Here is a 17513-nt window from a genome sequence, read left to right as displayed (position 1 = left end):
CAACTTCCAGTTGCCTCACATTCCGTTACCTCAGTTCAAACTGGCAGATGTTCCAACTGCCACTTGGGTATGGCCAGCACGTGACTCATCCAGCCTGCGGGCCCGGAGTTTAGACATTCTACTCCCCCTCCCCACCTGAAAAATGCTGTGATGCTAAGGAGTTAGACTGAGGGAGAGAAGGGGATAAGGTAGGAGAGGCCTCTGTGGGGCATGCCTGAGGGAGACAAGGGGAGAGGAGAGGCCTATGGTAACTACTCATTAATTTTCAAGCTGTAAGTATCAATTTATCAAACCCGATCACATAGTTTCGTAGCAGAGCACGGGTATCCTCTGTGTGTGTGTGTGTGTGTGTGTGTGTGTGTGTACACAAATATATAAGGAAAAAGAAACAACATCAACCCCAAAGGTTAGAGCCAGGAAGGAATTGCAAAATAATAATAATAATAATAATAATAATAATAATAATAATAATAATAATAATAATAATAATAATAATAATAATAATAAATTTGAATTTATTAGCCGCTCCCTCTCCACACAGGACTCGGGGCGGCGTACAATAAAACATATAAAAACATAAAGACATATGTGCAAACACATAAACATCCAAATACACACATATACAAAGACATACATGCACGGAGGAGGTAACAAATTACATCACATTAAGAATGTTAAAAATCAGCCATTAAAATATCCCATTAATAAAAACATAATTTAAAATTCAAAAGGACTGTCAGGAGGAATAAGAAAAAATTACGGTTGAGCCAGGCCAGATAATTGAAAGAGGTGGGTCTTCAGCTGTACACGGAAGGAGCAGAGATCGGAAGTAATCCTGATGTCACGGGGGAGGTCATTCCACAGGGCTGGGCCCATCACAGAGAAGGCTCTGCTCCTGGGTGTCGCCCCCCGACACTGTTTAGTGGACGGCACCCGAAGAAGTCCCTCTCTGTGTGAGCGGATTGGTCGTAGGGATGTATGGGGCAGGATGCGATCCCGCATGTAACTAGGTCCTGTGCCATGAAGCGCTTTAAAGATCATAATCAAAACCTTGAAACGCACTTGATAGACTACAGGAAGTCAGTGCAGCTCGCGCAGGAGAGGTGTTACAGGGGAGTATCTAGTCCTCCCCATAATCACCCGCGCGGCCGCATTCTGGACCAACTGCAGTCTCCGAGTGCATCTCAAAGGAAGCCCCATGTAGAGAGCATTGCAGTAGTCCAGGCGAGACGTCACCAGCGCATGGGTGACTGTGCGTAGGGCATCCCGGTCCAATAAGGGGCGCAATTGGCGCATCAGGCGAACCTGATGGAACGCCCCCCTTGCCACGGCTGTTACATGGTCATCCATGGACAGCCGGGCATCCAAGAGGACGCCCAAATTGCACACCCGTTCCACGGGGGCCAGTTGCTCGCCCCCAATGGCCAGAGATGGAAGTAACTGGTTGAACCGGGGGGCCGGAAGCCACAGCCACTCCGTCTTGGAGGGGTTGAGTTTTAGTCGGTTGCCATCCATCCAGACCCGTACGGCCTCCAAACACTGGGACATCATTTCAACGGCCTCGTTGGGGTGGTTCGGGGTGGAAATGTATAGCTGAGTATCATCAGGATACAGATGATATCCCATCCCAAAGCCATGGATGATCTCGCCCAGCGGTTTCATGTATGTGTTGAACAGGAGAGGCGAGAGCACCGACCCCTGTGGCACCCCACATGTGAGGGGGCTCAGGGTCGATCTCTGCTCCCCTGCCAACACACGTTGCGTCCGGCCAGAGAGGTAGGAGCCAAACCACCATAACACGGTGCCCCTGACTCCCAGCCCCTCTAGCCGGTGCAACAGGATACCATGGTCGATGGTATCGAACGCCGCCGAGAGATCTAATAGGACCAGGATAGAGGAACAACCCCTATCTCTGGCCCTCCAGAGATCATCAACCAACGTGACCAAGGCCGTCTCCGTGCTGTGCCCGGGTCGGAAGCCGGACTGGCGCGGGTCTAGATAATCATTCTCCTCCAGGTGACGTGGAAACTGTTGTGCCACCACACTCTCTACAACCTTCGCTAAAAAGGGAAGGTTGGAGACTGGACGATAATTAACTAGCTCCGTTGGGTCCAGGGAAGGCTTCTTGAGCAGGGGCCTCACAACCGCCTCTTTCAAGGTGGCCGGCAGAGACCCCTCGCCCAACGAAGCGTTCACTAGGCCCAGGAGCCAGTCACGTGTAACCTCCCAGGATGCCAGTACAAGCCAGGAGGGACACGGGTCCAATAAACATGTGGTAGGTCGCAGGCGTCCACGCAACCTGTCCAAATCCTCGATGGCAACCGAGTCAAACTCCTCCCAGAATGGTCCCTCAAGACTCGCCTCGGGCGCCTCCACTGGACCACTGAAAGGGGCCCATCCCATCCAGATTTGAGCGACTTTGTCCTGTAGATATTTCCCAAACTCCTCTGCTCTGCCCTGTAAAGGAGCTTCCCGCGGCCTCTCAGACAAGAGGGAGTGTGTCACCCGAAACAGGGCAGCAGGGCGGTTATCTGCGGACGCAATAAGAGCGGCACAATGTTGACGTTTGGCCGCTCTTAATGCCACAAGGTACGTCCTCAAATAGGCTCGTGCCTGTGCTCGGTCAAGTTCGGAACGGGAGGATCTCCAACGACTCTCTAGGCGTCTCTTGTGGCATTTCATCACCCTTAGCTCCTCAGTAAACCAAGGGGCCAGGGTGGTTCGTCGCCGCAGGAGAGGCCACAAAGGCGCCACTCAGTCTAGGGCCCCGGCAGTCGCACTATTCCATGCGTCTACCAGGTCCTCCACCCGGGGGCGGGTCAGGTCTACAGGAGGTGGCCCAAGCTCCGTCTGGAACTTATCTGGTTCCATCAGGCGCTTGGGGCGGAACCATCTAATACCTTCCGGTTCCGCCTCCCCGCAGCGGGGGGTAGCACCAGGGAAGTCAAGTCGGAGAAGTGAGTGATCTGACCATGACAGGGGAATAATAGTTGAATCCCCTATTCCCAGATCACTCGTCCACTGGCCAGAGACAAAGACAAGGTCCAGCGTGTGGCCCCCCTCGTGAGTAAGGCCCTGAATTAATTGGGTCAGGTCCATGGCTGTCATGGAAGCCATGAACTCCCAAACCCCCTCAGACGCTTCTCCCATCGACGGCAGGTTAAAATCCCCCATCACTAAAAGTTTGGGGGTCTCAACCGCCACCGATGAGATCAGCTCGAGGAGTTCAGACAGGGCCGCTGATGTATAGCGAGGAGCCAGGTATACTATCAGCAGGCCCAACTACCTCCCTGGGCCCCATCTCACGACAAGGGACTCACACCCGGATGTCTGCGGCACAATGAACTCTCTCGGCTCCAAGTCTTCCCGGATAATCACTGCTACCCCACCGCCCCTTCCCTGGGCCCGAGGCTGGTGAAATGCTCGATAACCTGGTGGGCACATTTCCACGAGAGGTAAGCCTCCCTCGTGGCCCAACCAGGTCTCAGTTATTCCTGCGAGGTCCGGCTCCCCCTCCAAAATTAGATCGTGGATGAGGGGGGCCTTATTGACAACGGACCTCGCATTGCATAACAACAGTCTCAGGCCTTGGGTCTGTAGATCCTGACCACCTAGTATGCAGGGGTTGGTACAAACGACCGGGTATGACCAAAAACCCCGGTCTCCCAACCGACTACGCGCTCTTGATCTGTCCTCGCACCTGCCCCTCCCCACGACCGTTGGTATCAGAGAGCCCTGCACTGGAATGCTATCTTCCCTCTCCTCCCCCACTCCGCTCCCTCCTCCTTCGATCACACCTAGATGCCTGGCTCTACCATCACTCCTGACCTGGTCCCCCCCCCATCCCTGGAACCCCTTACAATTTTTAAAAGACAATTAATTAAAAAACCCCTCAGTGTGCGCTTCCTCCACCTCTCTGGGTTAATAAACCCGTCCTCAAGGTGGGCCCTTGAAAGGGCAGGAGGCCATAACTGCGAGAGGGGGGACTCTCGCAGCAGTAGCAGGTCTAGCCTCGTATATAACATATTGAACAGGGCCAAGTTCATCAAGTGGGAGCTGTCGATGTTAATATGCATTAGCAGCCGCATTTCCCACTAAGGGGATAATCCTGGCAAGGGGATAGTCCTGGCAAGGGGATAGGCTGATGGAGATGGTCCACATCTAGATGTAAATGATGGGCTGATGGAAATAAAATAGCCAGCTGGTGAATAAAAGGCTGCAGCTAAGGGTAGTTCGTAATGGGCGGTAGGGCGGGTAGCCCATAATAAGTAGGTGGTAAATGAGTGGGGGGGGGGTAGTAGTGAGCACAGCAGAGTACAGGGTCAAACCTTCTACACGGGCCTCTGATGTTCCAACGCCTCCGTTCCATGGCCTGCCTTTATTATAAATAGTCCTCCGTCCATTTGGCCACCCACAGTCGTTGTTATTGGGCCCGGGGGGGCCTGGGGGGGCCTTGGCCTCCCTGCGGCCTCCCTGCAGCCCTTCTGCCGATCTTTCCACTTTCCACTTCCACTTCCTCCGGCGCCTCAGGCCTCACTCTCCTTCCCTTCTTCCCTCCGGCGCCTCGGGCCTCTCGGGCCTCCCTCGGGCCTCGCTCTCCTTCCCGCGGCCCTCTCGCCGGTCTAGATTCACAAACGCCGGCCAGTTTGGAGCTCAGCGTCCCCTGGATCGCAATTTGGGCCGCTCGGCTCTCCTGGGTCGCCACCATTCCTCTGTAATACTTTCAGTCAAGCAGACCACCGCCGCCGTCTTCCAGGCTCCTCCAGCCTCCTCTCCCCCCTCCACTCAGGCCTTTACCGCGTCGCCGCTCCGCCGCTCCGGCTCAAAAACGCCGGCCGCCATGCCGGCTCAAAAACGCCAGCCACCATGCCGCGCCAACTGGCGCACTATCCTCCTCCTGCCTGGCTCCCCGACCGACCTGACGGGCCAGCCTGGACCCGGGCAGGGGCCAGTATGTTCAGTGCCAGAAATCCCGACCCTCGAGCTGGAAATGAGGGTCGGCAGCATCCCGCCCGTCAAAGAGCCCTCCGCATTAAGCGGAGCTCAGAGGCAGTCCTCCATTCCCTCCGGAAGCTCCTCCCCCTAGCGCAAACATTCTTTCTACACAATTACGTTGGAAATGAGCTGACGCAGCACTTTATGGAAGCAATCTCCTATGGAGATTGGGTGACAAAGCACCCTAATAGCATAAGCAATAGCATTTGGACTTATATACCACTTCAGGGTGCTTTTATAGCCCTCTCTAAGCGATTTACAGAGTCAGCCTATAGCCCTCAACAATCTGGGTCCTCCTTGTACCGACCTCAGAAGAATGGAAAGATGAGTCAACCTTGTGCCGGTTAGGATTGAGCTCCTGGCTGTGGGCAGAGACAGCCTGCAATACTGCACTTTAAAACCACTGTGCCACCATGGAAAGAAGGAAGGAAGGAAGGAAGGAAGGAAGGAAGGAAGGAAGGAAGGAAGGAAGGAAGGAAGGAAGGAGAAAAGGAAGAGCAATCGCAATAGCACTTATATACCGCTTCACAGTGATTTACAGCCCTCTCTAAGCAGAGTCAGCCTCTTGCCCCAACAATCTGGATCCTCCTTTTACCAAGCTCAGAAGGATGAAAGGCTGAGTCAACCTTGAGCTTGGTGAGATTCAAACTGTCAAATTGCAGGCAGCTGGCAGCCGGCAGCCAACAAAAGTAAATTGTAGGACTACATTCTAACCATTGTGCCACCGTGGCTCTAATGAGGACCGATTAGAAATGTATGATTAGCTGGAGGAGATTAACCCTAAGCAGCCGACACACAAGACTGCAGAACAAAGACGTTCAACATTTTCAACAGATGAGAAGGTAAAGTATGGCCAACATTTCCTCTTCCTTTGAGGCAGTAGGAATTGCAGTGGTCTCTTCCATAGGGTATAGTTGAAGAATGCCCCACTCTGGAAATTTCAAGCACCTGGTATGAGTCTAGGACAATTTACGGCAGCCAACTGGCCATGGCCAACTTGCCATGGCCAACTCACCACATCCAACTTGCCATGGCCAACTCACCACATCCAACTTGCCATGGCCAACTCACCACATCCAACTTGCCATGGCCAACTCACCATGAGATAACTCACTATGGCCAACTCACCACATCCAACTTGCCATGGCCAACTCACCATGAGAGAACTTACCATGGCCAACTAACTTGCCATGGAACAAGAGTTACATTAATATCAAAGAAATGAGGGAATAGAATCATTAAAGGAAGGATGCCAAAGGAGGGATACAATGAAATGTGAATGACAAAAAATAAAATATAAAATATTTTTAAATTATTTTAATAATAATTAGCATTACTGAATTGTCCCGCAACAAGTTGCCTGCAGTGAGTTGGCTGTCGTAGATTGTCCCATTCTACCTGATATCATCTCACCACAGCCACACTGCTCCTGGCAGTTAGGTGGTTAGTTTCATTGGACATTGAATTACAACATCTATCCTATTGCAATTCTATGGCTCTTGTGGTTATGGTGCTTTTATTGTGGTTTTATCTTGGTTTAATATATTGCCTTGCATGTTACATTGTTCACATTTCTGTCATATCTCTATCTCTATCTGTATCTATATCATCTATCTATCTACCTACTTATCTATTTATCATCTATCTATCTGTCTGTCTGTCTGTCTGTCTGTCTGTCTATTTGTCCTATCTATCTATCTATCTATCTATCTATCTATCTATCTATCTATCTATCTATCTATCTATCTATCTATCTATCATCTATCTTCCATCTATCTCTGTCTCTATATCTATCATCCATCCATCCATCCATCTATTCCTGCCTGCCCACCCACACACCCATCATCCATCCATCCATCCATCCATCCATCCATCCATCCATCCATCCATCCATCCATCATCTTAGATAGATATAGATGTAAATTTCCCCCCCAAATAGCACTAGTATACTGAATTTTCTACACACTGTATTTTCAAGGATTAAACAAGTAGTTCTGTTTTTTGAAATAATAAAGAATAATGAAAGCAGATCAACTCTAAATCCAAAAATAATAATAATCAGGTTCAAACTGGTAGTCCATTTTGTGAATTATGTTTTTGTTCTTTTTCTAACAATGAATAGCACTAATGTAGTCAACAGCTAGCTTGAACAAGAAGAAATTTCATCCTCCACCACCCCCTACCCCCATATCTGTGGAAAGACTGTTGAGGAATGTGCAAAACTCCTCTTGGGAAATGTTACAATGGGCCATGAAACTTTCTGAACTTTTCTCAAATCAGATATTCTTGCTGGAGAAGGAAAGGCTTCAAATGTTGCTTTAGACCCGATTTCAAGACTTCTAAAATTTGCGATAAAGGGAAAGGTTCCCCTCGCACATAGGTGCTAGTCATTCCTGACTCTAGAGGGCGGTGCTCATCTCCGTTTCAAATACAAAGAGCCAGCGCTGTCCGAAGATGTCTCTGTGGTCATGTGGCCGGCATGACTAAATGTCAAAGGCGCACGGAACGCTGTTACCTTCCCACCAAAGGTGGTTCCTATTTTTTTCTACTTGCATTTGTACATGCTTTTGAACTGCTAGGTTGGCAGAAGCTGGGACAAATAACGGGAGCTCACTCCATTACACGGGGCTATGGATTCGAATTGCTAAACTGCTGACCTTTCTGATCAACAGGCTCAGAGTCTTAGCCACTGAGCCACCGTGTGCCTCAAACATTTGGGATACATGGCCTCAATATATCTGGAGAAAATCAAGCATTTTAGAGGCAGTTCTGTTGGATCATTCACAAACCTCAGAAGCTCACCTACTATGATAACCACAAAGGTTTAGAATTTCAATTGCAAGGTTTAGAATGCTGGCCTTAAGTAACAACTTTCATTCTTTCTCCTATGTTAGCTTATTTTCCTGGCACTGATAGAATTAGGGTGGGCTTTGGGTACTGAACATCAAGTCTTTGCCGCTATGTCCCTCACAACTAACCACCCAAGTAATATTTTGGGGAAAACAAAGAGAAGGTCACAAATGACAATCATATGTCCACGGGATGCTCCAACTATATACAATTGCCACATACCCAAATCTGGTCGCACAACCCTATGATGGCCCAAACTTTGAGGATTTGGTCATGTCACTTGTTCGCTGTCTTTATGACCTCAGTCACTGAACAATAGTTGTTAAATAAGGACTGACTGTCATTTCGATTCCTGCACCACGCAGGGAGTTGGCCTATATTTCCAGGGAGATGATATTTTCTCCCTTCTGAAGACAGCTATTTTGATACAAAACAAGTATCTTCTCTGGAGAATGTCATAATGACAAAAGAAGTATCTAACCATTTCTCCCATTTATTGGCGGTGACTAAGGGAAAATGGAAGCATCTTACTGGGATGAAGGATGGGGCCCTGCTTAAGTAAAAAAGAATGAATAGCAATAGCCCTTAGACTTATATACCACTTCAAAGTGCTTTGCAGTCTTCTCTAAACCGTTTACAGAGTCAGCACATTGCTCCCAACAATCTGGGTCCTCATTTGAACCACTTCGGATGGATGGAAGGCTGAATCAACCGTGAGCCTGGTGAGATTCGATCTGCCAAATTGCAGGCAGCCGGCAGTCAGCAGAAGCAGCCTGGAGTACTGCACTCTAACCACTGCACCACAATGGCTCTTTACAGCCCTCACTAAGTGGTTTACAGAGTCAGCCCAACAATCTGGGCCCACCTCGGAAGGATGGAAGGCCGAGTCAATCTTGAGCCTGGTGAGATTCAAACTGCCAAATTGCAGGCAGCTGGCAGTCAGCAGTAGTAGCCTGCAGTACTACACTCTGACCACTGTGCCACCACGGCTTATAAAGATGCCCAAAGCTCATAGATTACTTCTCTAGCATTACTATCCTATTTGTGGGGAGTTTCAGGGGACTTCAGAGAGGTAACAAAACCCTCCAACATTTTCCAGAAAATTCTGTCGCTGAATTGGTGATATTTGCACATCTTTAAAAAGATTCTCCTCTGAGTGAAGAGAGGTGGTCTCTCTCTCTCTCTCTCTCTCTCTCTCTCTCTCTCTCTCTCTCTGTCTCTCTCTCTGTCTCTCTGTCTCTCTCTGTCTCTCTCTCTTTCTCTTTCTCTGTCTCTCTCTCTCTCTCTCTCTGTCTCTCTGTCTCTGTCTCTCTGTCTCTCTCTCTCTCTGTGTCTCTCTGTCTCTCTGTCTCTCTCTCTCTGTGTGTCTCTCTGTCTCTCTCTCTTTCTCTCTCTCTGTCTCTCTCTCTCTCTCTGTCTCTGTCTCTCTGTCTCTGTCTCTCTCTCTCTCTCTCTCTGTCTCTCTGTCTCTCTGTCTCTCTGTCTGTCTCTCTCTCTCTGTCTCTCTCTGTCTCTCTGTCTCTCTATCTCTGTCTCTCTGTCTCTCTCTCTCTTTCTCTCTCTCTGTCTCTCTGTCTCTCTCTTTCTCTCCCTCTCTCTCTCTCTCTCTCTGTCTCTCTCTCTCTCTCACACACACACACACACACACAGAGATGTACAAGCGCACAGGCTGCCACTTCATTAACAGTGGCAGATCGGAACGCAACTCCCTCTATTTACAAATTATAGAAGGCCGGTTGCCGTAATCTTGTCAAGTTGTCACGTTTGAGTAGCCATCTGAACTGACCTAGAACTCCGAGTGCCGAGCAAGGCCAGCTGTCAAAGAGATAATGACAAAAGATGCCAGAGAGGCTTGCCAGGGCTTCACGCAGGGTGAAAGAAAAGGATTAATAAAACTTCAACGGCGCGCGCGAGAAAAAGGGATAATCCGGTTTTACCCTAACCTGCCGTGGCTTTCAAAGGAGCCAAGTCCCGCAGACGTCGTCTGCTTCTATAGTGATAAAAAAAAAGAGGAGTTCCACCATAAGGGAGAGCTGAATTTATCAAGGAGATTAATTCTGCACCTTGCTGTAGTGTACACCAAATCTGCCTGGATAGAGATGTTTACATCTCTATTGGCGTTCCCACAAAGAAGGTAGACACAGCTTAAAGGTTTCCCAGATTCAACCCAATTCGAGGTCAGAGACCTGATGGTGGCAGGTGAATTTGGATTGCCAATCGGTACAGGTAGTTCTCAACTTACAGCAGTTTGTTTAGTGATCATTTAAAGTTACAACGGCACTAAAAAAAGGGAGTTATACTCAGGGAGGGGCTGCTGGGGGTTCACAGGGGTTCAGGAGAAACTCGAGCTAAGATTCTGTGCAGTTTGGAGAACCCCCCCCCCCCAAATCCCATTCCTAGCTGGCCCAGCCCACCCTGCCCCTCCCCTCCGAGGAGTCCCTACACGGCCCGTTTTGGATGCAGGTAAGTGCAGGGCACGTGCAGAGGCACAGGGAGGGTGAAAAACCAGCCTACCTTAAGTTCAGGAAGGGAGGAAATGTGCCCGTTTCCAGCACCCAGAAGGTGCGTGGAACCCTGTTCCCATCAAAGGTGGTCCCTATTTTTCTACTTGCATTTTTTACATGCTTTCGAACTGCTAAGTTGGCAGAAGCTGGGACAAGTAACGAGAGGTCACTCCGTTATTCGGCTCTAGGGATTCGAACCGCCGAACTGCTGACCTTTCTGATCGACAAGCTCAGCGTCTTAGCCACTGAGCATATTACAATGCTACAAAACTACCCGACTTAACAGTTGCAGGTGGTCATCCAAACCTCCAGAGACTATGAGAAAGAACTACAAAACCCATTGATAAAAACATAGAAATAATGTGGGCCGATTAAAGCAACTTTGTAGTGCTTGGTCCTCGGTACAATTTATCTGAATTTCTATGGTTTCTATTGATATATTTCTGTCTTGCTAACATGTTCCGTTTCTTCCAAGAATTTCTTTTTCTCACAGTTCTGACAGGACAAGGGTGGATGGGTTTTGCAGTCCTTTTTACTTATTTTTTTTTAAAAAAAACCTTCAGCATGGTGTACGAAGGACTGGAAAAGCAGCCTATGGATGTTTGCAGCAATGACATTACTTTGCAAATAATAATTTTATCCATCCTTAATTTAAGTGCAATCTGCAGTCCTAAAGCGGCCTGGCTTAGTTTTACTCTGGACTTCAACTAAAGATGAACAAGTAGATCTCCATTTATGGATCCACCAAGCAGGACAGATTCCTGCTCGTCACCATCACATCTAGTTAAATATTCACCAACCTGAAGAACAGCTGGATTTTTGAACTATATAAGGAGGCCAAAAGGTTTTTTCCTATATTTTCAGTGTGCATTCTACAGTCTACATTGCATTATTGTAATTGTACCTCACATCAATAGTATTCAAGTATACTATTAAGTAGTATAGTAGACACCTATGATACATAAATAACATAAATTGCTATCGTTCTTTTATCTCTGCAAACTCAAACTGGTATGGTTACCCTGGAATTTCTCATCACTAAATAATGTAAAGAGGATCTAACAACTTAAATGTTAAGCACAACTGCTGCTGGTTTGGGATAACAGTCTTGAACTGACCACTTTTAAAACCCCTTTGAGATTCCGGGAAGGAGAAAGCAGATAATCCTGTTCACCAATTCTCTTCTGGCTTTAAAGAGGAGGGTTTCCTTACTTTGTGGGTGCATAGTGATAGTACCGATAGCTATAGCACCTAGACTTATACATCACTTTACAATGCTTTACAGCCCTCTCTAAGCAGTTTACAGAGTCAGCACATTTGCCCCCAACAATTTGGGTCCTCATTTTACCCACTTCAGAAGAATGGAAGGCTGAGTCAACCTTGAGCCTGGTTGAGATTCGAATTGCCAAATTGCAGGCAGTCGGCAGGCAGCACAATCAGCCTGCAGTACTGCATTCTAACCACTGCGCCACTGCAGTTCATATATCAAAAGAATATTGTTGCAACTTTGTTGGCACAATTTGGAAATGTAAATTTTTTTACAATGGATGTTTAAGTCTGCAGGAATAGATATATTGGGGTCTTCAGGTTGAACAAAAATCATTTCTATGAACTAAATCCAATCCATCTATTTATGGCACTTTCTATTTTCGACATCAGTGGCTGTAACATTCCCAAACTACAACATTCCTTTTGTCGCAAGATCTTTGTATAGAGCAGGGGTCGGCAACCTTAAACACTCAAAGAGCCATTTGGACCCATTTCCCACAGAAAGGAAACCTCCGGGAGCCACAAAACCCTTCCCACGCCTGACTATTTCCCGAGTGCCCACAAAATGAACATATGTAGTTGAATTAAACATTATGTTTTCTTCTTAAACTTTTCTTTTCTTGGATTGAATCATGGTTGGCCTACTGGGGATTGAAAAGCTCAATAAATCACATGCCGGTGGTTGTCACACATTGGTGGTTGTGATGCATATTTTGAGCAACAGGGAGCCGCAGCAGAGGGATGAAAGAGCCACACGAGGCTCCAGAGCTGCAGGATGCTGACCCCTGGTATAGATCCTGGAGTAGTTGGGGGGGGGGGAATTGGAGGTTCCAAAATATCCATAGCTCCTCAACTATCATGTGCTATTCCATCTCTTTCCACAAAACCTACCTTTTCACATTCAGAAGCCTTAGAGCCCAAGGGGATAACAATGAACTTGGATCAGCTTTCCTTCTTAAGGGTCATTTTCACAACCTCAGAAGTCAAGATTGAAGGCAACTGATGACAAAAGGCTGATAGCTTAGAATAAGAGGCTTTAAAAATTCAGTAAAATGCCCACTTGGGGTTGGTTGAATTAACATTCTCTGTGGCACCATCCTACATTAATGCCATTATGGGGTGGGTGGGTGGGTGGGGAATATAGTGGTATTAAAGCAAGTTCCATAATTGCTTTGTGTATGTACATACAGTATGCATGTATATATGTATGCATGTACACACACACACACACACACACACACACACACATGCTATTACTTTTATCTGATATTGTTATGCCTCTTTTTGCATCTAAAGTATGAGTTTTTTGACTCCTTCAATTTTTTGACTCCTTCAATCTCCAGTGGTGGGTTGCAGGAGGTACAGCCTGGTACAGGCATACCTGTGCCTGCCCAGAGCACCGGGTACCGTTCCGGTACAGTGCTCCGGAGGGCCCACCCACCCGCCCGTCGTCCTTACCTGTTTTTAAACTCTTCAGCACTTCCATGCACGGTGCGTACAGTGCCTGCGTGATGCTCCGCTGAGCAGCTGGAGCGTCGCGGAGGCTCACGGAGGCGTCGCTGGAAGGTAGGATGGAGGACGCTGGAACCCACCACTGAGATAGACTGAAGAGTGGAATGCCAAACATACTAATCCATTCACCTAAAAAGTTGGCTTCTGTTTATCTAGACAAGAAGAAAAGCTGGAAAATCCAGCTGTGGCAATCTTAACAGAATAACAGAATTGGAGGTCTTTGAGTCCAACGGTGTCCAATCTTTGCGGTTTGGGGGCCTAACAGGGAGGTGGGGGAGAAGGGAACCAGGCCAGGAGACTGGCAGGCTGGTGCACTCATGCATGCACACACAGTTCAACTTGTGAAAGTTGAGCTGTGCATGCATTTGCATGCACACCAGCCTGCTGCTCGTGCAGGTTGCACTGCATGCAGGGGTGGGATTCAGCCGGTTCAGACCAGTTTGGGTGAACTGGATGCTAATTTTACATCTGGTTCGCCGAACCGGTAGTTGCAAGGACTGGCTGGTCCCACCTGCTCTGCCCCGCTCCTCTCAGGTGTCGCTACATGGCCTGTTTTGGATGCCAGGTAACTGCAGGGCTTGCACAGAAGCTCTGGGAGGGCAAAAAATGGGCCTCCCAGAAGTTCTAGAAGTCCAGAAATGGGTCCATTTCCGGTCTCCGAGGGCCTCCGTAGCCAGGAGGAGGCTGTTTTCGCTCTCCCGGAGGCTCGAGGAACACCTCCGGAGCCTTGGGAGGGCAAAAAGTCCCCCCCACACATGGTGCAGGAGGCCAGGTGGGCCACGCCCACTATGACCAAGTCCACCCATCAACTGGGCAAAGAAACAGTTGTTAAAATTTTTGAATCCCACCCCTGGCTGCATGCATGTATGTGTGCGCAGGCTCACCGTTCACATGGCCTTGTTACTAATAGAACATGACCCAGGAGGGAGCAGACACCAAGGGATTGGGGATCCCTGTTCTAATGCAACATCCCCCCGCTCAAGCAGGAAACCCTATACTATTTCAGACAAGTGCTTCTCCAATCTCTTCTTAAAAGCCCCCAATGATGAAGCACCCACAACGTTTGGAGGGAAGCTGTTCCACTGATTGACTGTTCTCACTGTTTTAATACTGTCTTAATTTGGGGCTAGGTATTAGAACACGGAGTTTCTGCTGCAGTCCTCTTTGTAATGTCAAACACACCAACCCTCTCTCGCTGATAGGCAGGGAAGTCATAATTTTTGCTGCTTTAGCTCTCCGGAGATGGAGCTAGAAAAATTTCAGTAGCCACATTAAACTTTTTCACGTAAGTTTGATTTTAAATCAAGAAGTCAGCCCATTTCTGTCCTAGTCTTATTTATTTTTTCTGCATCTGAACATCAGGGTTCATAATGTAAGGAGAGACATATATCCATTGGGAAGTTGCAGGTAATAGGGCCTAGGAATGGCCTTGCAGCCTCACTGAACCAAAGTTTTAAACTAACCTAATTGCAAAATGTACCAGGCATATCTCTAACGTACTGACTCGTGTGCTGCATTTTCTGCAAAGTATGTACTTGTAGGGATATATTTAGAGCAGGAAGAATGAGATGGTGGGAAATGAGGAACTGAAAGTAACGAATGGGTGAGAGCTTCAAATGTACACAGGTGTTTACAGAAAGTGACGGTCAGTAAGAAAGTAGGAAAGAACAAGGAAGTGAAACTATGGAATGATACGTCAGTAAAAAAGAAGATATAAGAAATGTGGCTTGAGATGAGAATGGTGCCCTTTGCCCAACAGCAATCTTTGCAGCATGTGCTATAAGTCATTGAACCCCATTGCAATGGTTTAATAGTGTACGTTTTGCTGTGAAATTGCATTGCTATGTCGGCTATTCATGTTCCAAATTGCTCATGAAATAAACCTCTGATCTTAAAGCAAGATTTATTGCTTGTGGTTTGTCTATGTTCCTCTTTATTGGGATATTTTTACGGCAACAGCTTACCACCCAACTCCAACCAAGTAACATCACCCTTACCCATCTTAAATTGTTACAATTTCTACAGCTTGGATGGCATGCAAAAGTCAACGACTGAACTGTTCCTCTGGAGGAAACATATGGGGGAATGGGCCTGTGTTTAGTTTATTCTTATGTCTTCTCTTCTCTTTTGCAGGATGCTGAATCAGCGGCCCATCCACTGGTAGTGAATTCCATCAACCACAAACCCTGATTGAAGCTGAAAAAAGGTGGAGCTCAACAATCCCTACTCACAGTCACTTATGCTGTAGTCACTTCCCGTCTTGACTATTGCAATGTGCTCTACATGGGGCTGCCCTTGAAGAGCATCTGGAAGCTCCAGTTGGTGCAAAATGCAGTGGCCCGCATGGTTTTCTGCAGGCCCCGGTGGGCAAATGCCTCACCTCTCCTGCGGGAATTGCAATGGTTGCAGATTTGCTTCCGGGTGCAATTAAGGGGCTAGTTGTCCCCTTGAAAGCCCTTCATGGCTTGGGACCAGGTGATCTGAGGGATTGTCTCTTGTCAGTCACATCTGCCCAACCCATCAGAGCGGAGAAACAGGAAATGCTGCGGGTCCCATCCCCGAGGGAGATACACCTGGTGGGACCTAGAAGAAGGGCCTTCTCCGTGGTGGCTCCCTCTCTCTGGAACATCATCCCCCCCCCCCCGAGATTAAACTGGCCCCCACTCTGACACTCTTCTGGAAGGTGCTGAACACCTGGTTCTGCCAGCAGGCCTAGGGAACCCAGAGCGGGATGGAGCCCATTAAATGGCTAGTGTGAGGTGGTGTTGCCGGGGCAGGAGAGGTGGTGATTTTAGTATATTAATTTATTATATGACTCTTCTTTTATTCATTTTATTGTTTTTATATGGGGTTTAAAGATGCCTTGAGTTGCCATGTGAGAATAGGCGATAACATAAATTCCCTAAATAAATAAATAAACACGTGCAAGACAAAAGATCTCCCGTCTCCATCCCTGTACGCATGTAGAGGTTCTGAACTTTGAACTGTTATACTTTTTACAGGTTCAGTAAGAAAAATGCTGTAACCACCCCTGGTCCCGTGATGGGGAACCTATGGCATGCATGCAGGAAGTAGCACACAGAGCCATCTCTCTGGGCAAGTGAGCCTGTTGCCTGTTGCTCTTCTGGGTTCTGGAGCACCAGCCAGCTAGTCTTCACATGCGCAGGAGTGCCAGAAACTGGAAGAGCAACCGCCTGGTGCACATGTGCGGGTCGGATGGCTGCTGTTCCAGTTTCCAGCGCACGCATGTGCACCGGCCACCTGATGTTCTGCTTTCTGGCATTCGCGTGTGAAGATCAGTTGGACAGTACCCATGCGCACGCTGTAAACTAGAAGGTCATATTCCTGCTACATGCATGAGCACCAGGCACCTCTTCTTCCGGTTTCTGGCACACATGTGCATGCGCACGCTCTTGTCTTGACACTCAATGCCAAAAAGTTTCACCAACACTGCCCTAGTCGGTGTGTTTCTGCTGGTGGAAAGAACAGTCATGAAGGCAACTATCTTAGGAATCCTCCATCATTTGTGGTTGTTTCGCCAATCAACACTGAGAAAACTGGTGCTTATGTGTTTTATAATTTCTACAGCTTTGGACTATGTCTTAATCCGGAACTATTTCTGGGTTACAAGACTTCCAAGGTCCCTTCCAACTCTGTTATTCTTCAGTGAAATGGAGGACACATTGCTTTTCAGTTTTTTTTTTAAAGAAGGAAATTTTTGTGAAATACAGTGTTGGACTTATTTAGGCACAAGGAGGACAAGGAATGAGTGTAAATATCTTTTATAGGCCTCTCCACTAGCCTGCAGCCTGCTGATAGGAAACAGGGACTTCTTTTGTGTGTTTTTTCCCCCAAAGAAAGAGAGTTTGAAGACTTTTAGAGGCCAGTTTTCAGCACAAAATTAATAGAAACATGGTGGCTGACAGAATTGCAGGAGTAAAAGTCTTCATATTTTTTGGGGGGTGGGGGGGAATTGGTAGGAACCCTGGCGCTTGCATTAGTGGCTGTATTTAGTGGTGGGATTCAGCCAGTTCGCACCTATTCGGGAGAACTGGTTGTTAACTTTCTAAGCTATCTGGAGAACCAGTTGTTGGAAGAAATCTCCTTCTGCTTTTTTCCCCATTTTATAGGACTAATCCTATAAGGAAGGATCAACACATCCTGGTGTTGTTTCTAGCCTGATCTTTATTGCCCTGCTCTTAGAGAAACTGCCCCTCCTGTTAACCCTTATGACATTGTAACAGCTAAGGCGAAGCGCCCATTGACGTGAGTGATGTTGAGTTGGCCACGCCCACCCAGTCACATGACCACTGAGCCCCGCCTACCCAGCTGGTCATTAGGGCAGACAACCGGTTGTTCAATTATTTGAATCCCACCACTGGC

General features: G+C 47.8%; 1 protein-coding gene across 3 annotated transcripts in view; it reads right to left on the bottom strand.

The window, feature by feature from the left end:
- RBFOX1 (RNA binding fox-1 homolog 1) overlaps window positions 1-17513 on the bottom strand; it is a 2041748-nt gene that overhangs the window by 16551 nt on the left and 2007684 nt on the right. The window lies entirely within an intron of this gene.

The sequence above is a fragment of the Natrix helvetica genome, assembly GCF_964273705.1.
Source record: "Natrix helvetica genome assembly, chromosome: 13".
Taxonomy (NCBI): Eukaryota; Metazoa; Chordata; class Lepidosauria; order Squamata; family Natricidae; genus Natrix; species Natrix helvetica.
This window is presented reverse-complemented; position numbering and strand designations above follow the sequence as displayed.